The sequence below is a fragment of the Brienomyrus brachyistius genome, chromosome 4 (genome assembly GCF_023856365.1).
Source record: "Brienomyrus brachyistius isolate T26 chromosome 4, BBRACH_0.4, whole genome shotgun sequence".
Taxonomy (NCBI): Eukaryota; Metazoa; Chordata; class Actinopteri; order Osteoglossiformes; family Mormyridae; genus Brienomyrus; species Brienomyrus brachyistius.
The window spans coordinates 31,122,829-31,149,227 of NC_064536.1; the positions used below are offsets into that span (position 1 = coordinate 31,122,829).

The following is a 26,399-nucleotide window of genomic DNA, read 5'->3' on the forward strand; positions in this document are numbered from 1 at the left end:
ATGCCTTCTGCTTTAGCCGCTCCATGCTACCAACGTCTTGGCTTCATCGCATCAGCTGCAGACAGGGAGCTCACAAGAGGCAGGCTGCATGGTGTCCCATATGGTCTAGCGGTTAGGATTCCTGGTTTTCGCCCGGGTTAGACTCCCGGTATGGGAATTGTACTTATCGTTGTCTGCAGCATTGCAACTAATCGTGTCCCTGTGCCAAGGCAGCAAAAATGCTCTTCCTGGGAAGTCTAACAATCTTGCTGGAAATACTGACCAGCCATTACATACAACTCAGGTGGAGCTGTCACCTTGCACGTGATTTTGCCATACTTTGGTGTCACAATATTTATTACATTTTTAGTATTTTTAAGCCAAGCTAAAGAATAATCTCAGCGCCGATTTCCTCCAGTCGTAGGTTGTGGTGCCGTGCCAGGTTACCCCTGAAAAACACTGTCCGCGACGATTCAGATCAGACACACAAAATGAAATGAATTACTTGAGAAAATGAACTTTTACCATAAAATAACTTTTGTTGGTTACGAAATGCAATTCGTACAGAAAAAAAATATCTTACCCGTGGTGAAACAGCCAAAAAGGAAACACAAAAAATACGAGAGATTTTGCTCAAATTCAGAAGTTTTTCGGCCATAAATGTGTGCATTGTCTAGGATGCTGGATGCGAAGCCAAAACCGTCACCGGTGCGAAGGGAATGTCCGTGCTGTAACACCAGCGTGTCCTTGGTTCACTGGCCAACCACACGGGGCCAGTCGCCTCGCTTGGCCAATCGGTCGAGACCGTTGTAAAACATTTAGTTGAAACACTTCTTCAACTGGCCAATAGAGGGCTGAAACATTTGTTGCACTAAAGCCGAAAGGAGGCTGGAAAAAGGAACATAGATGACAGACAGATTTGGGAAGCATTCCGTATTTTCAGACTGTAGCATTTACTTTTAGTTGATTTTCCATCTGTCATTCTCATAAGCATTATTGCTACTTAAAAAGATGAAATTTCTTGTGACATTATTTGATACTGAGAGGAAGAATCTGTTTTTAAGAAATACTTGAAAGTCATCTGAAGTGTGAAATCGACACAAGAAAGATCTGGATGCAAATGCATTTAATCCTTTTCTCTTTGTGTTATTTGTTTGTCCTTCTCTGCTGTGGGCCAGTGGTGCAATGGATAACGCGTCTGACTACGGATCAGAAGATTCTAGGTTCGACTCCTGGCTGGCTCGGACATTTCTTTCCTTTACTCTAATGCTTTCTGCTTTAGCCGATACATGCTACCAACGTCTTGGCTTCCTCGCATCAGCTGCAGACAGGGAGCTCACAAGAGGCAAGCTGCATGGTGTCCCATATGGTCTAGCGGTTAGGATTCCTGGTTTTCACCGAGGCAGCCCGGGTTCGACTCCCGGTATGGGAATTGTACTTATCGTTGTCTTCAGCCTTGCTACTAATCGTATCCTTGTGCCAAGGCAGCAAAAATGCTGTTCCTGGGAAGTCTAACAATCTTGCTGGAAATACTGACCAGCCATTACATACAACTCAGGTGGAGCTGTCATCTTGCACGTGATTTTGCCATACTTTGGTGTCACAATATTTATTACATTTTTAGTATTTTTAAGCCAAGCTAAAGAATAATCTCAGCGCCGATTTCCTCCAGTCGTAGGTTGTGGTGCCGTGCCAGGTTACCCCTGAAAAACACTGTCCGCGACGATTCAAATCAGACACACAAAATGAAATGAATTACTTGAGAAAATGAACTTTTACCATAAAATAACTTTTGTTGGTTACGAAATGCAATTCGTACAGAAAAAAAATATCTTACCCGTGGTGAAACAGCCAAAAAGGAAACACAAAAAATACGAGAGATTTTGCTCAAATTCAGCAGTTTTTCGGCCATAAATGTGTGCATTGTCTAGGATGCTGGATGCGAAGCCAAAACCGTCACCGGTGCGAAGGGAATGTCCGTGCTGTAACACCAGCGTGTCCTTGTTTCACTGGCCAACCACACGGGGCCAGTCGCCTCGCTTGGCCAGTCGGTCGAGACCGTTGTAAAACATTTAGTTGAAACACTTCTTCAACTGGCCAATAGGGGGCTGAAACATTTGTTGCACTAAAGCCGAAAGGAGGCTGGCAAAAGGAACATAGATGACAGACAGATGTGGGAAGCATTCCATATTTTCAGACTGTAGCATTTACTTTTAGTTGATTTTCCATCCGTCATTCTCATAAGCATTATTGCTACTTAAAAAGATTAAATTTCTTGTGACATTATTTGATACTGAGAGGAAGAATCTGTTTTTAAGAAATACTTGAAAGTCATCTGAAGTTGAAATCGACACAAGAAAGATCTGGATGCAAATGCATTTAATCCTTTTCTCATTGTGTTACTTGTTTGTCTTTCTTTGCTGTCGGCCAGTGGCGCAATGGATAACACATCTGACTACGGATCAGAAGATCCTAGGTTCGACTCCTGGCTGGCTCGGCCATTTCTTTCCTTTACTCTAATGCTTTCTGCTTTAGCCGCTCCATGCTACCAACGTCTTGGCTTCCTCGCATCAGCTGCAGACAGGGAGCTCACAAGAGGCAGGCTGCATGGTGTCCCATATGGTCTAGCGGTTAGGATTCCTGGTTTTCGCCCGGGTTAGACTCCCGGTATGGGAATTGTACTTATCGTTGTCTGCAGCATTGCAACTAATCGTGTCCCTGTGCCAAGGCAGCAAAAATGCTCTTCCTGGGAAGTCTAACAATCTTGCTGGAAATACTGACCAGCCATTACATACAACTCAGGTGGAGCTGTCACCTTGCACGTGATTTTGCCATACTTTGGTGTCACAATATTTATTACATTTTTAGTATTTTTAAGCCAAGCTAAAGAATAATCTCAGCGCCGATTTCCTCCAGTCGTAGGTTGTGGTGCCGTGCCAGGTTACCCCTGAAAAACACTGTCCGCGACGATTCAGATCAGACACACAAAATGAAATGAATTACTTGAGAAAATGAACTTTTACCATAAAATAACTTTTGTTGGTTACGAAATGCAATTCGTACAGAAAAAAAATATCTTACCCGTGGTGAAACAGCCAAAAAGGAAACACAAAAAATACGAGAGATTTTGCTCAAATTCAGCAGTTTTTCGGCCATAAATGTGTGCATTGTCTAGGATGCTGGATGCGAAGCCAAAACCGTCACCGGTGCGAAGGGAATGTCCGTGCTGTAACACCAGCATGTCCTTGTTTCACTGGCCAACCACACGGGGCCAGTCGCCTCGCTTGGCCAATCGGTCGAGACCGTTGTAAAACATTTAGTTGAAACACTTCTTCAACTGGCCAATAGGGGGCTGAAACATTTGTTGCACTAAAGCCGAAAGGAGGCTGGCAAAAGGAACATAGATGACAGTCAGATGTGGGAAGCATTCCGTATTTTCAAACTGTAGCATCTACTTTTAGTTGATTTTCCATCCGTCATTCTCATAAGCATTATTGCTACTTAAAAAGATTAAATTTCTTGTGACATTATTTGATACTGAGAGGAAGAATCTGTTTTTAAGAAATACTTGAAAGTCATCTGAAGTTGAAATCGACACAAGAAAGATCTGGATGCAAATGCATTTAATCCTTTTCTCATTGTGTTACTTGTTTGTCTTTCTTTGCTGTCGGCCAGTTGCGCAATGGATAACACATCTGACTGCGGATCAGAAGATCCTAGGTTCGACTCCTGGCTGGCTCGGCCATTTCTTTCCTTTACTCTAATGCTTTCTGCTTTAGCCGCTCCATGCTACCAACGTCTTGGCTTCCTCGCATCAGCTGCAGACAGGGAGCTCACAAGAGGCAGGCTGCATGGTGTCCCATATGGTCTAGCGGTTAGGATTCCTGGTTTTCGCCCGGGTTAGACTCCCGGTATGGGAATTGTACTTATCGTTGTCTGCAGCATTGCAACTAATCGTGTCCCTGTGCCAAGGCAGCAAAAATGCTCTTCCTGGGAAGTCTAACAATCTTGCTGGAAATACTGACCAGCCATTACATACAACTCAGGTGGAGCTGTCACCTTGCACGTGATTTTGCCATACTTTGGTGTCACAATATTTATTACATTTTTAGTATTTTTAAGCCAAGCTAAAGAATAATCTCAGCGCCGATTTCCTCCAGTCGTAGGTTGTGGTGCCGTGCCAGGTTACCCCTGAAAAACACTGTCCGCGACGATTCAGATCAGACACACAAAATGAAATGAATTACTTGAGAAAATGAACTTTTACCATAAAATAACTTTTGTTGGTTACGAAATGCAATTCGTACAGAAAAAAAATATCTTACCCGTGGTGAAACAGCCAAAAAGGAAACACAAAAAATACGAGAGATTTTGCTCAAATTCAGCAGTTTTTCGGCCATAAATGTGTGCATTGTCTAGGATGCTGGATGCGAAGCCAAAACCGTCACCGGTGCGAAGGGAATGTCCGTGCTGTAACACCAGCATGTCCTTGTTTCACTGGCCAACCACACGGGGCCAGTCGCCTCGCTTGGCCAATCGGTCGAGACCGTTGTAAAACATTTAGTTGAAACACTTCTTCAACTGGCCAATAGGGGGCTGAAACATTTGTTGCACTAAAGCCGAAAGGAGGCTGGCAAAAGGAACATAGATGACAGTCAGATGTGGGAAGCATTCCGTATTTTCAAACTGTAGCATCTACTTTTAGTTGATTTTCCATCCGTCATTCTCATAAGCATTATTGCTACTTAAAAAGATTAAATTTCTTGTGACATTATTTGATACTGAGAGGAAGAATCTGTTTTTAAGAAATACTTGAAAGTCATCTGAAGTTGAAATCGACACAAGAAAGATCTGGATGCAAATGCATTTAATCCTTTTCTCATTGTGTTACTTGTTTGTCTTTCTTTGCTGTCGGCCAGTTGCGCAATGGATAACACATCTGACTGCGGATCAGAAGATCCTAGGTTCGACTCCTGGCTGGCTCGGCCATTTCTTTCCTTTACTCTAATGCTTTCTGCTTTAGCCGCTCCATGCTACCAACGTCTTGGCTTCCTCGCATCAGCTGCAGACAGGGAGCTCACAAGAGGCAGGCTGCATGGTGTCCCATATGGTCTAGCGGTTAGGATTCCTGGTTTTCGCCCGGGTTAGACTCCCGGTATGGGCATTGTACTTATCGTTGTCTGCAGCATTGCAACTAATCGTGTCCCTGTGCCAAGGCAGCAAAAATGCTCTTCCTGGGAAGTCTAACAATCTTGCTGGAAATACTGACCAGCCATTACATACAACTCAGGTGGAGCTGTCACCTTGCACGTGATTTTGCCATACTTTGGTGTCACAATATTTATTACATTTTTAGTATTTTTAAGCCAAGCTAAAGAATAATCTCAGCGCCGATTTCCTCCAGTCGTAGGTTGTGGTGCCGTGCCAGGTTACCCCTGAAAAACACTGTCCGCGACGATTCAGATCAGACACACAAAATGAAATGAATTACTTGAGAAAATGAACTTTTACCATAAAAGAACTTTTTTTGGTTACGAAATGCAATTCGTACAGAAAAAAAATATCTTACCCGTGGTGAAACAGCCAAAAAGGAAACACAAAAAATACGAGAGATTTTGCTCAAATTCAGCAGTTTTTCGGCCATAAATGTGTGCATTGTCTAGGATGCTGGATGCGAAGCCAAAACCGTCACCGGTGCGAAGGGAATGTCCGTGCTGTAACACCAGCATGTCCTTGTTTCACTGGCCAACCACACGGGGCCAGTCGCCTCGCTTGGCCAATCGGTCGAGACCGTTGTAAAACATTTAGTTGAAACACTTCTTCAACTGGCCAATAGGGGGCTGAAACATTTGTTGCACTAAAGCCGAAAGGAGGCTGGCAAAAGGAACATAGATGACAGACAGATGTGGGAAGCATTCCGTATTTTCAGACTGTAGCATTTACTTTTAGTTGATTTTCCATCCGTCATTCTCATAAGCATTATTGCTACTTAAAATGATTAAATTTCTTGTGACATTATTTGATACTGAAAGGAAGAATCTGTTTTTAAGAAATACTTGAAAGTCATCTGAAGTGTGAAATCGACACAAGAAAGATCTGGATGCAAATGCATTTAATCCTTTTCTCATTGTGTTACTTGTTTGTCCTTCTTTGCTGTCGGCCAGTGGCGCAATGGATAACGCATCTGACTATGGATCAGAAGATCCTAGGTTCGACTCCTGGCTGGCTTGGCCATTTCTTTCCTTTACTCTAATGCCTTCTGCTTTAGCCGCTCCATGCTACCAACGTCTTGGCTTCCTCGCATCAGCTGCAGACAGGGAGCTCACAAGAGGCAGGCTGCATGGTGTCCCATATGGTCTAGCGGTTATGATTCCTGGTTTTCACCCAGGCGGCCCGGGTTTGACTCCCGGTATGGGAATTGTACTTATCGTTGACTGCACCCCTGCAACTGATCTTTATAACTTTTGTTGGTTACGAAATGCAATTTATATAAAAAAAAAATATCTTACCCGTGGTGAAACAGCCAAATGCAAATGCGTTTAATCCTTTTCTCTTTGTGTCACTTGTTGAGCCCCGCACTGGACAGAACCGGGACAGTGCAGAGATTATGATAAGGCATATTTGCAAAGTGTTGCGTATTTTCCAAGTCCTTCACAGATTTGGTTAGTTGACTTTCTATTGATTGTTTTTATATTAATGATTTCGGTTATACCTTGAAGATAAGTCTTACTCCTAGTACGGTTTCCTTCTGTTTCAGTGATGTGTGCATCATAATTATGACAGGGATAGGACATGAGTCTAATTTTTCCTGAACAGGTCAGGAATTATCAATATATTGCAAAGCATTTTTAGAGAAATCACTGTAAAATTTGGTCTTTGAGGAAATCAAGCATTTGTAGTCAATTATGTAATAAGAGAGACAGGGGAAGAAGGGGGTTATTCCATGAAGCAGGTGTTCTCAGTTATCTGGATTAACACAAAATGGGGGGGTTATTCCATGAAGCAGGTGTTCTCAGTTATCTGGATTAACACAAAATGGGGGGGTTATTCCATGAAGCAGGTGTTCTCAGTTATCTGGATTAACACAAAATGGGGGGGTTATTCCATGAAGCAGGTGTTCTCAGTTATCTGGATTAACACAAAATGGGGGGGGTATTCCATGAAGCAGGTGTTCTCAGTTATCTGGATTAACACAAAATGGGGGGGTTATTCCATGAAGCAGGTGTTCTCAGTTATCTGGATTAACACAAAATGGGGGGGTTATTCCATGAAGCAGGTGTTCTCAGTTATCTGGATTAACACAAAATGGGGGGGTTATTCCATGAAGCAGGTGTTCTCAGTTATCTGGATTAACACAAAATGGGGGGGTTATTCCATGAAGCAGGTGTTCTCAGTTAGCTGGATTAACACAAAATGGGGGGGTTATTCCATGAAGCAGGTGTTCTCAGTTATCTGGATTAACACAAAATGGGGGGTTATTCCATGAAGCAGGTGTTCTCAGTTAGCTGGATTAACACAAAATGGGGGGGGATTCCATGAAGCAGGTGTTCTCAGTTATCTGGATTAACACAAAATGGGGGGGTTATTCCATGAAGCAGGTGTTCTCAGTTATCTGGATTAACACAAAATGGGGGGTTATTCCATGAAGCAGGTGTTCTCAGTTAGCTGGATTAACACAAAATGGGGGGGTTATTCCATGAAGCAGGTGTTCTCAGTTATCTGGATTAACACAAAATGGGGGGGTTATTCCATGAAGCAGGTGTTCTCAGTTATCTGGATTAACACAAAATGGGGGGTTATTCCATGAAGCAGGTGTTCTCAGTTAGCTGGATTAACACAAAATGGGGGGGTTATTCCATGAAGCAGGTGTTCTCAGTTATCTGGATTAACACAAAATGGGGGGGTTATTCCATGAAGCAGGTGTTCTCAGTTATCTGGATTAACACAAAATGGGGGGTTATTCCATGAAGCAGGTGTTCTCAGTTAGCTGGATTAACACAAAATGGGGGGTTATTCCATGAAGCAGGTGTTCTCAGTTATCTGGATTAACACAAAATGGGGGGGGGGTTCCATGAAGCAGGTGCTGTTATTTAGCTGGTTTAATTTAAGATGGGGGGGGAATTTCACGAAGCAGGTGTCCTCAGTTAGCTGGATTTACTTAATATGTGCATGTGTACAGCAGAGGGACATGCGTGTGTGCAGAACAGGGACATGTGTGTGTGCAGAACAGGGACATGCGTGTGTGCAGAACAGGGACATGCGTGTGTGCAGAACAGGGACATGCGTGTGTGCAGAACAGGGACATGCGTGTGTGCAGAACAGGGACATGCGTGTGTGCAGCACAGGAGTATCTTCATGTTGTTCAAATTTTATATTCGTTACTAGAACAGCCAGAATCAGAGAGAAAAAATACATTTCTATTCGCCACATGCTGTATTAGTGTTACTGCACTAGCTAGGATCTTAATCATTCAGGAGTTGGATTAAACCATTACAGACCTGTTACATCAGTAAAAAAATACAAATTTATGTTTTCATAGGTATTCAAGATAATTTCATTAATCGTCTCGCTTGTGATAAGCAACAAAATGCCGACTACAGGTCACTCAGTTATTCAAAATGATCTAAGTTACAGGTTATTTAGCTGTAGGCCCGCCTCACCTCCGATGGATCAGTCAACGGTAGGGTTTCAGCACGTGCAATGTGTGTCCACGCGAATCAACTCGGGGCCAGAATAAAATAAGGTGGTGTGGGGACAGTATGATCGGCGCACCCTGAATGGCAAGGCTTTTTCAGCTAACCATCTTCTAAACACGGGGACCAGCAGCTCCTTAAACAAGAAAACAAACGTTAACAGTGAGGTATAACAGGCCCCAACTTGTTTTAAACTTTTGCTGCGCAACATCTTCATGGCGCCAGGGAGGATATGCGGGGGGGTATGCGGGGAATTACTTTTAACACTTCGGATACAAAGCCAGGGATGGAATTAATCTATTAAAACAAGGTAAGCCAGCCTTTTATACTTTTATTTTGCTGTTTTAGAGACTTAATTGGCGGTGGCGTTGGGAAGGCTGGTGACGTGTCGCCGTCGTTCAGCCGATCAAAACAAGATTTATATCAATTTTCCAAAGGGTCCGAGCTTATAAAATATAAAATAATGTGTTTGACTGGGAACACAGCAGCAGTCTTCACACTGCTTTTAATAAGGGAATGTCACGTTGACATCTGTCAGCCCTAGTTTGTTAACAACTCGAGTTTGTTTATCCGTGTAAGTAAGAAACAGTTTTGTGTTTGGCTGGCATCTCCTAACTATCTGGATTATACCTAGACTATGTTTGGGCATTTTTGTGCAAGTGTTTTAAGCGTTTTATTTCACGAAGTCCCGATCGTTTGTTCTATTCCCATATATGGGGCCCGGTGCTGGCCCTCGCCTTGAAGCACTGTTGTTATCTAAGTAGTTTCAATTTCTTTGCTCCTGGGGCTATTATTGTTGTTGCAAAATTAGTATCAAATGTGTGCGGAGAGTTGTGTAATGGTATCTCAATTCGTGTGTGCGTTATTACACTTGTAAATTTGCGTACGAATCTCTAAATATCTGCTGAGATTTGCGAATGTGTACAATAATCTGCGAATGTGTATTCAGAATCCGCGCAGTCAGATTTGTAATAGTGGATGCGATTGGGTTTCAGTTGTTTGCTCTTTGTTTTTTTTCTTTCCTTCGGGTTTGTAAACATGTAAAAAAACTCTGAATGTGTAATTAGTACGTTTTTCTCTGAACAAAATGTGTGAGAAGGTGACGAAAATGGCCGCTTTGGTTCTATATATCCCAGTTTAGGGTAAACTAAACAGACAAATCTTCACATGCATTTCGATCAAAAATCCCGTGTGAAACGGCAGTTAATCAAGAGGACCGCCTGAATGATATCTGATGACTTATCTGTATTTTCAGCAGTGTTAATTTTGTTGACGAAAAATATTCGCCATGGTTATCATCAACGACCTTTATTTTCAGAATAAAAAGAGAGGATAACTAAATAAAAATTATTTCGCGAGGCCTAAGACTGTGACGAAGGGTATTGACACTTTCGTCAACGAATAAAAACGAGACGAAAATGTTTGCCGGAGACGAGATATACAATCAGAACTAATGTAGTTCGCATACAGGGATATTCAACTAAAATTTGAAGTTAGAGAAATTTTCTAGAAGCAAAGGTCTGGAAGATCATAATGTCTAACTATTTAGTATGACATATATTTAAATAACCTATTAGTTGTATGAACACTGCATCTAATCAATAACTGACTGGCAAATCAAATTAATTCAGTACAATTCAAAAAGTTTTCGACAATATTTGTCATGTGACGTAGAACTGAACATATATGCATAAAGTTTTCTCATTTACTAAATAAAAGTAGGGCTGCATTTCATCCATCCATCCATCCATTTTCCAAACCGCTCATCCTATCGGGTCGCGGGGGGTCCGGAGCCTATCCCGGAAGCAATGGGCACGAGGCAGGGAACAACCCAGGATGGGGGGCCAGCCCATCGCAGGGCACACTCACACACCATTCACTCACACATGCACACCTATGGGCAATTCTTAGCTACTCCAATTAGCCTCAGCATGTTTTTGGACAGTGGGGGGAAACCGGAGTACCCGGAGGAAACCTCACGACGACATGGGGAGAACATGCAAACTCCACATGCATGTGACCCAGGCGGAGACTCGAACCCGGGTCCCAGAGGTGTGAGGCAACAGTGCTAACCACTGCACCACCATGCCGCCCCTGCTGCATTTAAAAATAAGAAAAAATTAATAAAACGTGGAAATTGTACATGTTTGAATAAAGTGCTTCACTTAAGCCGTAAAACCCTAATACCGTTGTGTTTGTGTCATATATGTTAGTGTTCATGGAATTAAGTATTGGTTTCGATAACCCAACAACGGTAATACAATTACAGTCTCGCTTTAATATAAATACAAACTTATCACTTCGATCGCTATTAGAGTAGGATATTATTTCGAAAAGATATCAAACGTGACATGTTTTTCTCATATTAGCTTTATATTTGTCAGAGTAACAACGCAAACGGAATGACGAGCCGTTTCAGGCGAAAACAACAGATTTTACTTTTTATTCCAAATAAAACATGGGGTTACCAACTTCAGCCAGGTGGCTGAAGTGAGGTTTTCAGTTCGAGTTGTCTGCACACAAATGTAACAGTTCTTACCTTGTAAATAGTCTGTATTTAACCGTGTAAATTCCCATTTGACGTAGCCAATTTTTGGTTTATAATGGAATATTACCGGTTTGCCGTAAGATTTCCTGCGTGAATCTGAATGCGTGAGTGTAATGCCAGATGCTTGAGATTTGGCAACCCTGAAAACGTAAATTTTTTTATTTCACCTGAGTTGATTTATATAACAAATAACATCACTTTATACAGTTGTTAAAAAGCAGAAACTTCAACGAACATGAAAGCACCAATAAACTACGTCTTCAAATATCCATCCATTTTCCAAACCGCTTATCTTACTGGGTCGCGGGGGTCCGGAGCCTATCCCGGAAGCAATGGGCACGAGGCAGAGAACAACCCTGGATAGGGGGCCAGCCCATTGCAGGGCACACTCACACACCATTCACACACACGCATGCGCACCCACGGGCAATTTAGAAACTCCAATTAGCCACGGAAACCCCAAGACGACATGGGGAGAACGTGCAAATTCCACACACATGCGACCCAGGAGGACACGAACCCGGGTCCCAGAGGTGTGAGGCAACAGTGCTAACCACCATGCCGCCTCCATCTTCAAATATTTATTTAAATATTTCTGTTTTAATATTCAGAGAGAACAGGCCTGGTGGCATTATAGCCTACGCATTTTGAAGTGATTTAATTTAGCACTAATGGCACTAGAGATTTTACAGTTCTCAGTTTCCGGGGTAAACAAACACAAGTTTGTGTTTCAAATAGGAGAGAAATCTGTGTATTTGTTTACTGCACAGTCAGACCTTAATACCATCTGTTAACATTGCTTTCATTTCATCTTGGTGAATATAGTGCAACCACCCATCCATTTTCCAAACCGCTTATCCTAATGGGTCGCGGGGGGTCCGGAGCCTATGGTGAATATAGTGACTTTCAGAAATCGAAGTGAAACTTTAAACATTATACTTAGCACTTTTAATTTTAGACGACTAAATCAACTGAAGTTTTAGTTCACTGTAATTATGATATTTAGTCAACTAAAACTAAAATTATGATTGAAACTAAATGAGCAAATTAGCAAAACTTTTCAGGAAGAGTTTTATGTTTTCTCATTTAAGGCATATTGGAAACTACCAGGCTGCAGACGTGAAAACCTGCCTTTGCCATACCGGGAACGGAACCCGGCCCGCCAGGCTACAGGGATGTCTACTTTCGTCAGCTGGCTGACATGCGATTTTCATTGCGGATAAATCTGCACAATGCTTTACATGCATGTAAGAGTTTTATTACCTTGTAAACAGTCTGTTGGGTTTGAAAACTGCCCCAGTGCTTTTGATGTAGCTAATTTGGGGCTTAAAGTGGAAGAATATATATTTACCATAACACTTCTGGCAACAGCATGAAAGTCGGAAAGCGTGAGTGTCACGCCAAATGCGTGCAAGGTCGCCACCCTGTGGATGAATCGGGAATCGCTGGACCGTATGGAAGCTCCGCGCCTCTAAACACGTGACCCAAAGAGGAAACAATAGAAACGCCTCATCGCGCCTCCGGTCGGACGATCTCCGGCTTTAAGTCAAACAATCGTTTCACCTGTAACGGCTCACCATTGGCCTGCACCGCTGAAATGTTTCAGGACTGTCCCGCGCGCGATAGGGGTGATAGGCACAATAATGCTTCAAATCAATTTGCATCCAATTTAGCCAGGGTCTCTGCGATGAACGCAGGACCGTTGTCTGTGGTGATTTTAGATGGAATGCCCCATCGCAGAATCACCTCCTTTAGCAGACATTTAGCCACGCTCAGAGCATCAGGGCGACGGCAAGAGAATGCCTCCACCCATCTGGAAAACAGATCTACAATCACCAAGCAATACTTATATCCCCTGCACGGCGTCAGCTCAATGAAATCCATCTGAAGGTGATCGAATGGGCTTTGGGGACTCGGGGTCACTGCAGGGTCGGTTGGAGTGCCCTTTCCCACACTGAATTTCATGCACACCATACACTTCCCGGAGAATTGGGCAGCAGCTGCGGCAAACCCAGGGGCATGCCACACCCGAGTCAGCTGCCACCATCCCGACACGAGACACATGATCCAGGCTGTGAGGGACCAAGCAGTAACGTAATTAAAGAAACAGAGCCTTATTGACCCCCGAAATGCAAACAATAACAAACTCAAAACCTTAATAACTGGGCCCATAAAAGAGGCCAACAAAAACAAACATGGCATAATTTTACAAAGCAAAACAGTAACTGAAGCAAACTGACCTTTCTAATATGGTAACATGAGGGAACATATATAGCGGTTTGGCCAAACCAATTAACACACAAAAGGGATAAAACAAATAAGCACTACATATAACTAAACAAAGCAAAACACAGCTAAACCCCAACTCCCCCCTCTTGCCATGGCAGCACATGGTTCGCTCCTACTCCAGGGGTTGTCTTTTGAGACACCTCCGCCCTCAGCCACACCTTTACGCTGAATAAAAGACCATCCCCTACAAACAAAGTAACTACAAACCAAAGAGATTAAACAATCACTGCACACAACCCTACAATATCAAAATATATATACACACACGCACTACACCTAACACCAAAGACAAAACACAACTAAAACCTATGAATTACTACTGTAAAGCAATTTAATTAGAAAATGCATACAAATACTGAACTAAGTTCTTACTGTGTGGCTGTAGCCATCACAAGGCCATGAACGGCTTTCTCCATCCCTGGATACACAGATCTCTTCATCCGCGTAGCTCACCCTCCGTTGCACCTGTTTGAATCAAAAGGAAGGTGGGAAGTCAGGGAAGAGGCGTTCATCCTGGCCAGGAGTCATGGCAACGAGGAGGGTAGGCGGAGTCATGACAGAGGCGCTCACCCTGGCCAGGAGCCATGGCAACGAGGAGGGTAGGCGGAGTCATGACAGAGGCGCTCACCCTGGTCAGGAGCCATGGCAACGAGGAGGGTAGGCGGAGTCATGACAGAGGCGCTCACCCTGGCCAGGAGCCATAGCAGCAGGGGAGTTGGGTGGATCTGTGACACTCACCCTCACATCCTGTAGGACGACATTTCTGCTTTTCAGAATGAGTGTCTGTCTGAAATTATCTTCTACATCATGCTAATGATTTAGCTGCTCTATGCTCATCTGCAAGAGAAAAATGAGGATATAGTAGTTCAGAAAAAAACTAGACTTATTTGCTTCATTTGCTTGTATTTTAAACTCTGTGAGCAGGAATGATTCACCTTAAAGACCAACAATCAATTATTTTACTATGAAATTATGTTTCTAAAATTATAAGATTCCAAATATTTATTCCTGGTAACAGCAGGACAAAAACTTTGAACCTCAAACTGTTTTCTTTTTTACAGACAACAAATACACAGAAAATGTATCACTGCACAAACAAGCTCTCTCAAAGATGATATCTTTTGATAGAATGTACAGGGGCTCACAGTTCTTCATTTCATGCTTTAACTTTTGAAGTTACCAAAAAATACCTGTGACTCACATGTATGACAGGAAACCAAGCAAGATAAAGAATTTTTAAAAATCCACTTTGGCTGCACCTGCAGTTCATTTAAGAACAATGAGACATCGACAGTAAACAGTGACGGATTTTGATGCCTTACTGTCAGAAGCCCGTCTTCTGTTGGTCTTGCTGTGGTTCATCAATGTCCCTCTGTGTCTTTGATGTATGCTGGAATTAGATATCTGACTCATACATCTGCCATCCCAGCACTGCTGAGTGCTGGTTTTGAATGTGGCCATAACTGTGTCTGTGTGCAGTTTGCAGGCTTCCTCTGTTCACATGGCATTTCTCCACCTTCCAGTGCCCTGCAATGGACTGACGTGCTGTTGAAGGTTTACCTCACTTTACACTGTGTGCTTCCTGCATTAGGGTCTAGAATCTGTCTTGATCCGATCTAGATTCTACATAATTATTCTAATGATGAAAACAGACGAATCTTTGACGCAACAGGGGGATCAAACAAATATACTTTTCATATAAGCAAAAACATAGCATAAATACACATCAACACTAATTCATGCATCATCTGTATTCATGCTGATATTTTAATTTCATTAATAAAGGAGTCTATCTTCTAATTATTTTCTAATTTATTTTCTGCTCAATAGACAAATAATAATAGAATGACATGCTGAAGTGATAAACTTTCAGCCTTGTGGTTTTGTCACTTCCTGTGTAAAGTGTCCACTCCCCCTTCACTCTGCCTGCTGTGTGTGAGAATAGAAACGACAGAGACAGTGAAGGTAGAGAGGATGAGGAAGTGAGTGTCAGTCTCCACAGATCTGGGCTCAGTGACACACACACGTATGGATCCTCTGATGCTCCTGTTTCTCCTCATTGCTGGGCTCACAGGTGAGTGTCACTCATTACAGTGAACTGAGTAGAGATCTCTCTCCTGCTCCTCCCCACACTCTCAGCTGCAGGTTGGAGATGATGATGGAGATCTGTTGCTAGTTACATGATGATGTAATTGATGTGTTCTTGGAAATAATGAATACTTTTTCAATTTTAACAAATTTCACATTTTTGCATACAGTGGTTATCACGATGAATCACTTATATGGATCAAATACTTGGGACAGATTAATTCTTGTACAAATATTGTTTTGATAATTTGTCTGTCGTAATCAAGTAGTCAGCTTTCACTGTTCATTTTGGGTCTTTTTTACTGCAGTAGTTATTTTCTTTGCTTACTTTACTTTGATCATCCTACTTTGCCCTGCGGTAACCCATCTGCTTCTGGCTAGCTACTTGAGGCTAGCACAGAAAACAAGACTGGAAAAAGAAAGTCATTTTCTTTCAATAACAAATATAGAATAATCAAAACTTATGATAAACCACCAAAAACAAGACCACGGAGATGCAGCAGCAAAACTACAGTGAGCGGTTTGAAACAATGTAACATTCTGAAATTTGTGCTGTGTGTTGCGTCGGGGCAGGCAAGCAGGCAATGGAAGCCTTATTGACGAGAGACAGACTCAGGACAGGGAGCATGAGAACGTCAATGACAGACCTAGGGGAGACAGCCTAGCACACAGACTAAATACACAGAACTAAAGGGACGGAAACGCAGAACGGCTGAGAACAATCAGGAATTCACACGAGGATGATAAGGGGGTGTGGCATACAGGAGTATCGTACGAGCAGGTCATGACACTGTGTAAAAAAATTCTATTGAATTGAATATTTATGAGGGGCGGCATGGTGGTGCAATGGTTAGCACTGTTGCCTCGCACCTCTGGAACCCGGGTTTGAGTCTCCGCCTGGGTCACATGTGTGTGGAGTTTGCATGTTCTCCCCATGTCGTCGTGGGGTTTCCTCCGGGTACTCCGGTTTCCCCCCACAGTCCAAAAACATGCTGAGGCTAATTGGAGTCGCTAAATTGCCCATAGGTGTGCGTGTGTGAGTGAATGGTGTGTGGGTGTGCCCTGCGATGGGCTGGCCCCCCATCCTGGGTTGTTCCCTGCCTCGTGCCCATTGCTTCCAGGATAGGCTCCGGACCCCCCGCGACCCAATAGGATAAGCGGTTTGGAAAATGGATGGATGGATGGATGGACTTTGCTGTGCTGTGATCTTTCCGGAGTCAATGGACGCTCAGCTCGGGGCTCACCGGAGACTGAGTAAGGAGTCTGAGTTTCTGGGATTGCAGGTGTCCTGGATAAAGACCAAGATCCAGGCTTTTAATGATTTCTAAGGCACAGCCATCAATTGTGTGTCTGTCTGCAGGGGAATATCGACCTTGTCGAGAGATTTACCCGCCTCAGCAGCGACATTCATGTCTCTGGTGAATCTTCCTATAAAGTCAGCAGACGGATTAGAAAAGCATGTGGGGTCGTGAGGTTGCTGGAAAGGGGCGTGTGGCATTACCAATATCTCTGCAAGAGGACGGGGGTTCAAGTCTTGAGAGCCCTGGTGCTCCCTGTGTTGCCCTATGGCTATAAGAGATGGACGCTATGCAGTGAGCTGAGATGAAGACTGGACTCCTTCAGTACTGTGTCTCTTCAGAGAATCCTTGGGTACCACTGATTTGACTTTGTGTCGAATGAGCGATTACTAGAGGAGCCCTGAATGAGGGACATTATCCGCATTGTGAGGAAGTTGTCAGTTACGGCACTACGGACATGTGGTGCGTTTCCTTGCGGGTGATCCGGGTCACAGGATCCTCAATGCTGTGGACCCCAGCGGCTGGACCAGGCCAAGGGGATGCCCATGCAGCACCTGGCTGCGGCAGATGGATGGTGGGACTGGACAGTGTATCTGCCTGGAGGATCGCTGGCCGGGATCCCGGGGAGTTTCGCTGTGTGGTGGGTGCAGCAACATGCTGCATCAGCGCATACTCCCCAACCTGACCTGACCTGACCTGATCGTGGTGTGGAAAATGTGAATTCAGTTGGTTGTTCTCCCTGCAGGTGCTGACAGTGTGTCCACAGGTGGATGGGTGACTGTTCGCAGTGGAAGATCTGTCACCATTCCATGTTTCTATGGTGACAGATATAAAACTCATGTGAAAAAATGGTGAAGAGGGTATAATGTGAGGTCATGTACTCCCATAGTACACACTGACTCACAGGAGGGTAAAGTGTCAATCAGAGATGATCCTGACCAGCGAGTCTTCACTGTGACCATCAACAATTTGACAGCTGGGGACTCTGGTTGGTTCTCATGCTTTGTAAATATCAGTGGAGGTTCAGATGTTCGAGATTGGGTTTACCTGTCAGTAACTGAAGGTAAGATGCCTGAAGGTAAAATATCTGACCAGACCTATATAAGCATGAATGCAAATGTTCATTTTATGAGTTAAAATGACTGTAAAGTATTTATTTGTAAATAAGGATGGAATTAAAATAAATACAAGGAATGAATCAGCCAGTGTTAAACTGCATTTTTGTAAATTAAAGTCCAAATATACATATTTTTCACTTATGTAATAAATAAAATCAGAGAGAAGTAACAGTACCAGTTTAAATGGGCTACATCAGGGGTCCTGCAACTTTCAGGGATAAATTTGAAGTTTTCATCCATCCATCCATCCATCCATCCATATCCTGTAACCACTTGTCCTGTTCAGGGTCGCAGGGTATCCAGAGCCTATGAGTGGAAGGCAGGGAACAACCCAGGATGGGGCGCCAACCTGTCGCAGGGCACGCACACACAGACACACACACAGACCTGTACTCATATCTTTGTGGGGACCATCTATTCATATCTATGGGCAAAACCTTATTCCCAACAATGAAACCCTTGATCCCAACCAAATCCTAACCTGGACCATAAGTAACCAAACAAAATACACAAGAAAATGGTCCCCACAACATCAAAATAACTGGTTTTTATTACATTGTGGGGATATTTGGTCCTCACAATGTAATGTTTACCTGAACCCCTTCTCCACACACACACCATTGATACCTACGGGCAATTCGGATACTTAACCTGAGCATGTTCTTGGACAGTGGGGGGCCACTAGAGCACCTGGAGGAAACCCCACAATGACACTGGGGGAGCATGCAAACTCCACAGACACAGAGCCATAGCAGAGAGTCAGACTCTATGTGAGGCAACAGCGCTAAGCACTACACTACCGTGCCTTTAGCAAAGCAAATTTTAATATTCTTTGTTTAATACTCTGTGTATAATATTCTGCCTCTTTATTAATTTGTGTATAAATGGTGTAATAGGGAGAGAGAGTTAATCAGCCTGGTAATTTTCATACCTTCCTTGCAGGTGTGTCCACACTGAGACGAGTGTCTGTACAGAGAGGAGGATCTGTCACCATCTCATGTTTATATGGTGACAGATATAAAACTCATGTGAAATACTGGTGGAGAGGGTATAATGTGAGGTCATGTACTCCCATAGTACACACTGACTCTCCACAGGAGGGTAAAGTGTCAGTCAGAGATGATCCTGACCAGCAAGTCTTCACTGTGACCATCAACAATCTGACAGCTGAAGACTCTGATAGGTACTGGTGTGGTGTGAAGATCAGTGGAGCCTCAGATGTTGGAGATCGAGTTAACCTGTCAGTCACTGATGGTAAGATGTCTGTACTGCAGACTGTATCCAATGAGATGCACAGTATGTAACAGGTGATTGAATCAAAAAGGAAGGACATTAACACAAATATTGTTTCCTGTAAAAGGAAAAGATACTTTAATATTGTAAAAATATGCATTTTATTTTCATTCAATGTGATAAACGAGATTTGAAAGAAGTAACAGTGTCAGTTTAAATGGGCAACTTCACAGAGTTAAATATGATAAGTAATATATGGCTTTTTGGAAAAACATTTGCATATGCATGTTTAATGAGCTGATTTTCATAATATTTCATTGTGGTGTAAGTATTTCAGTGTTTTATCTGTTCCTAACCTGTGTGTTCAGCTCCTTCGGGGCTGTCAGTGGACAAACAGGAGGTGACGGGTGTGGATGGAGACAGTGTCAGTGTTCAGTGTTACTATGGAAACAACAAAAGACATAGGATGTGGGGGCTCCTGTGCATCAGAGAGATCTGGGAGTTTGGATGGGAGGCCTGTCCTGATCAGGGATGACAAAGTAAATAAAACCTTCATTGTGACAATGAGTGGGCTGGAGAGGAAGGACACTGGCTGGTATTGGTGTGCTGCTGGATATCAGCAGATTCCAGTTCATATTACTATCAAACGTAAGTAATTAATTTAAATCTGTGTGTGGATCATTTATACTTGAATATAAAAAGATAAATACTAATTAACCCAGCAGTTTCACTCATGAAGGGGGTTTGTGCTTCTTTGTGGGGATAATCCCCTATTTATCAGCTGTTGTGAAACAGAGTTATTTATTGGGATTATTGTTTCAATGATAGTGGCACGGTGGTCCAGTAGGCGGCGCTGTTGCTTCACGCCTCCATGTTTACGGGTTTGAATCTGGCTTCTGCTCTGTCTGTGTGGAGTTTGCATGTTCTCCACATGCTGTGTGGGTTTCCACCAACAATCCAAAAACGCACAGTCAGGCTAATTGATGTCTCTAATATACAGTGTGTCTTCTAGTTTATGATCAATATGTAACATGAAAAAATCACACCATTTTGCTGCAAACATACAGCCAGTCCTTTGTTATGTATACAAATCCATGTAGTTTGCATTTTTTTTGTGGGAATGAATTGTTACTAAAGGTATGCTGACTGACTGATTTTTCATTGTAGCAGAGGTCAGTGTTACAGTTGTACTCTGTAATATCTGTCCCAGTGCTGCATCCATCCATTGTCTGAAACTACTTGTCTAAGTCAGGGTCCCTATGGGCGCAAGGCAGGGAACGTCCCATGACAGGGTGCCAACCCATTGCAGGACACGCTCACACTCCATTCCCTCACACAAGCACATCTACCGGGAATTTGACAACTCCAATTAGCCTCAGCATGTTTTTGGACTGTGGGGGGAAATCAGAGTCCCTGGAGGAAACCCCACAATGACACGGGGGGAGCATGCAAACTCCATACACACGGAACTCTGGCAGAGACTTGAGTACATGTGCCAGAGGAGTGAGGTGACATTGCAAACCACTGCACCACCATGCCACCCTGATACAATAGATACATTAAAATATGTTAATAAAATCATTTATCTCACCTGTTCACTATCAGTGCCCTGGGATGCGAACACTAATTCATTGTTCTCCATCTAATCATTTTCTTTGTAGAATATCTTTCATAATTTATATTTCAGTTTCAAGAGTGACCTTTTCTTAGTCTTTATTGACTAACAGAAAATTGCTTTTTATTAACTATCCTTTCTCCTGTTTCCACTGCTCTCCTTTTCTCTGCACATGATGAAGAAGGAGGGGATAATGAAAAACTGAGGTAAGCATTCAGCAGCATTTACAGTAGTGTGGGAGTCCAGCTAGCAGCATTTACCTGATCACACAGTAATGGGAAACTGTCATTTTAATTATAAGAGAAAAATATATTGTTTTTTATTTCATTTTCTTAATAATCAACTTGAGATCCCATCCCATCCAGGGTGAGCCCTTGCCTTGTGTCCTGTGTAATAGTACAGATGTGACTGTACCGTGTTTCTATAAAGCATGTAAGACTTTACTGTTCACATCCAACCTCTTATTCAGCTCTTTGGTCCAGCTGGCTCTGTATGTAGGACTGAGCTGATCGGTGCTGCTGTTGATTATCAAGGTGGTTTTAATTCAGTCAGAACAGATTCACTGTTTTGTTCTTCAGGTTTAAATGTGATATGTGTGGCTGACAGACACACTGGTGTATTATATGTCTGACAGGTGGGAGCAGGTTCTGGATGCTGTACTGAAAGCTGGGACTGGTGTGTTTTATCTGATTTGCACCATCATCGCCATTCAGCTACACTGGACCTCCTGTAAAAAGAGGGAACCAATCAGAGAGAAGCAGAGGGTCTCCCTGGATCAGAGGAAGCTGGCAGAGGAGATGACCTTCATAGAGCAGAATGAGTCAGAGGAGCTGTAAAATAAACGGTTATGCTAACTGCAATGAGGCCTCTCTCACTCGGCCCTGCTCAGTCTGTACAGTCATAGCATGAGAGTCAGTTAAACACAGAGGGGTTGATTATTTGCTGGGAACCTGTACAACCACGTATTGGCCACTTATTCACAAGTGCTTTGCTGCCACCTGCTGGTTAATGTTTCATAATAGTTATCTAGTGAAGGTAAGACTGGATTTTATTAAATTGTCTCTGAATTCTGAAAAAATACGGTACTATGCAAACGTCTTGGGCCATCAAAGAAAATGTTTAATGCTATTTATCTGGGTTGTGTATATTTGCTCAGAACAAAAACACAATTATCATAAAAAATATATGCAAATTAAAAGTAACACAATAAGAACTAACAAGAATTTCTTCTTTTCTCCATAAAGTTACTGATGCCTTGTTGGATCGCTAGATGAACCACGCTTTGGTTCCTAAACCTCTCCTCAGCGGCACCTCAGCCATTCCATGTATTTGTTAAATTTCACCACCAGCTCAATTAATTAATTTATTTATTAAACAAATGTTAATGATGCATTGATTAGCCATAGGAGGTGCGTTAATGGTCAAGTCAAAAATATATGGGTCTATTGGATGGTTGGTGAAAAATACTGTGGTGACTTTAGAAGAGATTTTGAAATGACTGGGCTGCCACACTTTCATGGACAAAATATTATAATTCTAGACGAAGATGAAGATCATTTGAACATAATTTTCTTTGATAGCCCAAGACTTTTGCACAGTTTTGTATATGTCTTTTATACTGGTCATTATTTGCTTTAATACATGATTAATAAATTGCTACTTTACAAAACATTTAGTATTTTTCTGAAATTGGTAAATATTAAAAACGAATTTCACAAACTTAAATGGTTTGGGGTTTTTAGGTCACGCCTCCTCGTCAGAGCCCACCAATCAGGGACTCTTTTAGAGAGTGATGTAATCAGGACCACCCACTTTTCAATCTGCTGTACAAATACACCAGCTTGTGTCTGCTAACAACAGCCTGTACATATCAGATAAGGAGGAAACAGTACCACATACATATTGGCCAACATCAAATGAAAATGTAACACACGAAAACAGGACCGCCCACTTATCACTCTGCGTAAAATCACACCAGCTTGTCTCAGCTGACAGCAGCCTCACATATCAGCTAAGGAGGAAGACGGCATATCAAAAGTAAAAAGAAAGATACCATCAAATGAAAATATCCCTGTGTGATCTATTGGTTTCTGCTTTCACTCCTATTAAATGACAGTAAGTCTAGTTGCTGTCCGTGGTGCTGAAAACCTGGATCAGTAAATTCCGAATGAAACTTCTTTACCTGATTTAACTGTAACTCACGTAACTCACTTATTTTATTGGCAATGATGCTTTGTTGAGTCTAGAAAGGCGCAAAGAGGGTTACAGATAATTTAATTTAAGTAGTTTTACTTAAAAACCAAAAAGATTTGAAAAGTCAGTTCAACTTTGTACTATAGTGCTTCACAAAAGTAAAATCCATCGAGTTAAATCTCTTTACCCCCAAGTCAAGAAGGAATAAAATGCATAAGCACATTGTGGGAGATACAAGGTGCAGACACATTAAAAGCACTTTTTTGTGTGAACATTATAAAACAGATTGATACACATTAAGCAGTTTGTAACTTTACATCCAGACGTACATCAGTCAGAAAAAGCAGGCGGTGACCAGCCCAACCAGCAGCTTCATCTCTGATTGTACAGAATCCCTTGTCAGGGTAACTTCTGAAGTCATGACTAAACTAATTTCCACTTAAGTAGCTGAATTTTGTGTATCCACTAGAGGGCAGCCACACATAGATTCCCTTATGAATGGTTCTGATGCTTCAGGAAAGCACTGTAGAGAGACCCAGGTATGCCAGTGAGGAACAGATAAAGAGCAGACGGATCCACCAACTAGCTGTAATATGTAGTATTTCAATTGAATTAAAAACAAATAAATATAACAGTGTCAGAGTGTCAGATCCATGTGAATTTTTATCATTGATGAACTTTGAAAGCCTGAATATAACTGAGGAGGCCCACGGACCCCATTATGTGTGAAACACTATTGTGGTGCTGAGAGAAACACAAACAGCTCTCAGTCTGATATGACTGCTGCTAAGACCCACATGAAGTGAATCACCTGACTTTGCCCCCCCAGGACACCCTCACCCCTGTCATACAGACACCTTCCTAACGGACCTCTTGATTTGTACTGATCCACAGGTATTAAAAGGACCTACTGCAGTGACATTTTAAAACTGTATAAAACATAATAAAGACTGAAACAAAGGCCTGAGGTCAGACCCTCTGCATGTAGCACACAGTGTTTCTGCAGAGTCTCACACTCACATCCTGTATAACGACATTTCTGCTTTTCAGAATAAGTCTGATTTCACTGCTCTTTGCTCATTTGCAATATGAGGAAGTAACAGTTTAGAAAATAACTAGACTTATTTGATTAATTTGTTTGTAGCTCTGTCAGCATGAATGATTCACTGTGAAGACCAGCTATCAATAATTTTGCTATAAAATCATGTTTCTAAAATGATAAGGTTGTAGATGTAATTAAAATATTTATTCCTGGTAAGAGCAGGACAACAGCAGCATCTAACTGTTTTCCTTTTTACAGGCAAGAAATAGACAGAAAATGCATCAGTGGACAAACAGTTTATGAAAATCAAAGATAGATGGATGATTTTTAAACATTTAAAACCCACAAAAAGGGAGGCAGTAAGGTTAAGGAGAGTCAGGAAGTGAGTGTCAGTCTCCACAGATCTGAGGGCAGTGAGAGACACATAAGGCTCCTCTGATGCTCCTCTTCATCCTCTTCTTCACTGATGGGCCTCCAGGTGAGGATCACTTACTCTGGGACTCCACCATTCAGCGTAGTTAAGATGAAGATAAATTTTGCACAATATACTTACTACATCTGTTTGTTCATATTCATATTGTTCCATGAAGTTTTATCACTTCCCGATAATGGTCTGTGGTGGTAGCATGTTGACTGACTGATTTTAGAATTGACTGCAGTCTTCTTTGTGTCCACTATGTGGCAGCAGTATACAGGAAATATCTTATTCTGTCACAGCTGCTGGTGTGTGTAAAAATTCACATACTCTGATAACAAGTAATTCTGCCTCCAACGGTTTGTCAGGGATCTGGGCAGGAATGAATTACATGCCGACTGTACATACAACAGAGATGGGCTCCTGGGAGAACTTTGCCAGAAGTTGAAACACGACTTTAAGAATGACACTGATCCAGAAGTGGATAGTTTAGGTCCAGAGAGTAAAAATCCAGTTTTAGATGTTGTTTCAAACAACTAGTTGTGTAAAGTGCCACAGACACAGAGTACTCAGCTGGTTGGTTGAAACTAAATCTTGGTCTGGATTTTTACTTTCTCGACCGGAACTATCCACTGCTGCACTGACCCCCACCTTCTTGGGGGAGGGAGTCAGTCCAGACCAGGTCCCGCCCCCCAGCTAATAGGCTCCCTGGAAGCTGAAGGGTGTTCCAGCTAGACAGTGCTAAGTGATCTGAGTAATGGGGGGAGCATGGACACAACAGAGGGGGAAGTACCCCCCCCCCCCAGGAAGTAGAAGCGGAGGGTGAGGACAGCTCACTTAATTATCAATCACTGTTTCTCAGTGGTGCTATACTTTGTCTCTCTCGCTGACAGTTTCTTGCTGATGTAGAGCCCTGGGCACTGCTCTTCCTCCTGCTCTTCCTCCCCCCCCTGCCCCCAGACACCCTCCCTCCCCCAGTGGCACACACCCCATGGCAGTGCTGCTGGCCTCCTCAGCACATGCAGGGCTGCCCTTATAGAGCCACACATGCCACAGCCAGTCACTGCTGTAAAGGACGACGTTGGTCAGGTGGGCTGTGGTCTGTCAGTAGGTGACACAGAAGACAGCAGAACTCGTATCAGCCAATCAGAGAGGAGAAAGTGGATTTTTCATTGGACTGATCAATCAGCAAGTGAGTGTCAGTCTCCACAGATCTGAGGTCAGTGAGACACACATAAGGCTCCTCTAATGCTCCTCTTCATCCGCTGATGGGCCTCCAGGTGAGAATCACTTACTTCAGGATGGTTATTTCTTCACTTCGTGTTTATAATGACTAACAGCAGATATCCCAGGAAAATGTATAAATTAACTATAACTTGACAGCATGTAGTTCAACCCTTAACTGTGTATGAGCCCTCCAATGGACGGACATCATATGGATTAATGTCGGGCAGGAGGTTATATTCAAAGTACAGGCAGTCGTCAGGTTACAAACCAGATCGGTTCCCAAAGTCAGTCTTTAAGGTGAATTTGTAGGAAAGTCAGAAAAGTAAATGCAGTACATGATAATAATTATCATTATTATTACTGCTATACAGTAAAAAACAAACATACAGTACTGTACTTCCAGCCAGCAAGCCGCTGAAGCCGTGCAATGATTTCAGGAGCGTCACTAATGTTGTGTCTGTTTGTTATTACAAACCATTGCATTTAGCCCAAATTTTTTATATAAAAGGCTTCATGGCAGTCCGATCGTAAGTATGAGCTGTCCGTAAGTCGGCCTCCTTAACTCGGGGACTGCCTGTAAAGACATCTGGGCTGACTGACTGATTTTAGAATTGATTGCAATCTTTTATTTGTCCACTATGTGGTAGCAGTACACAGAAAT

At 42.7% G+C, this 26,399-nt stretch overlaps 1 protein-coding gene and 3 non-coding genes across 4 annotated transcripts in view; all 4 read left to right on the forward strand.

Moving 5' to 3' along the window:
- The window catches only part of LOC125740322 (polymeric immunoglobulin receptor-like), a 176,212-nt gene extending 154,825 nt beyond the window's left edge, over positions 1–21,387 (forward strand). The window contains exon 7 of the transcript XR_007397510.1: positions 21,331–21,387. The gene's annotated coding sequence lies outside the window, so the exon portion shown is untranslated. The remainder of the gene's footprint in view (positions 1–21,330) is intronic.
- Positions 1,151–1,223, forward strand: trnar-acg (transfer RNA arginine (anticodon ACG)). Its single transcript has one exon. It is a non-coding gene; the product is annotated as a tRNA-Arg (tRNA).
- Positions 1,340–1,411, forward strand: trnae-uuc (transfer RNA glutamic acid (anticodon UUC)). Its single transcript has one exon. It is a non-coding gene; the product is annotated as a tRNA-Glu (tRNA).
- Positions 6,326–6,397, forward strand: trnae-uuc (transfer RNA glutamic acid (anticodon UUC)). Its single transcript has one exon. It is a non-coding gene; the product is annotated as a tRNA-Glu (tRNA).
- Positions 21,388–26,399: the final 5,012 nt, after the last annotated feature.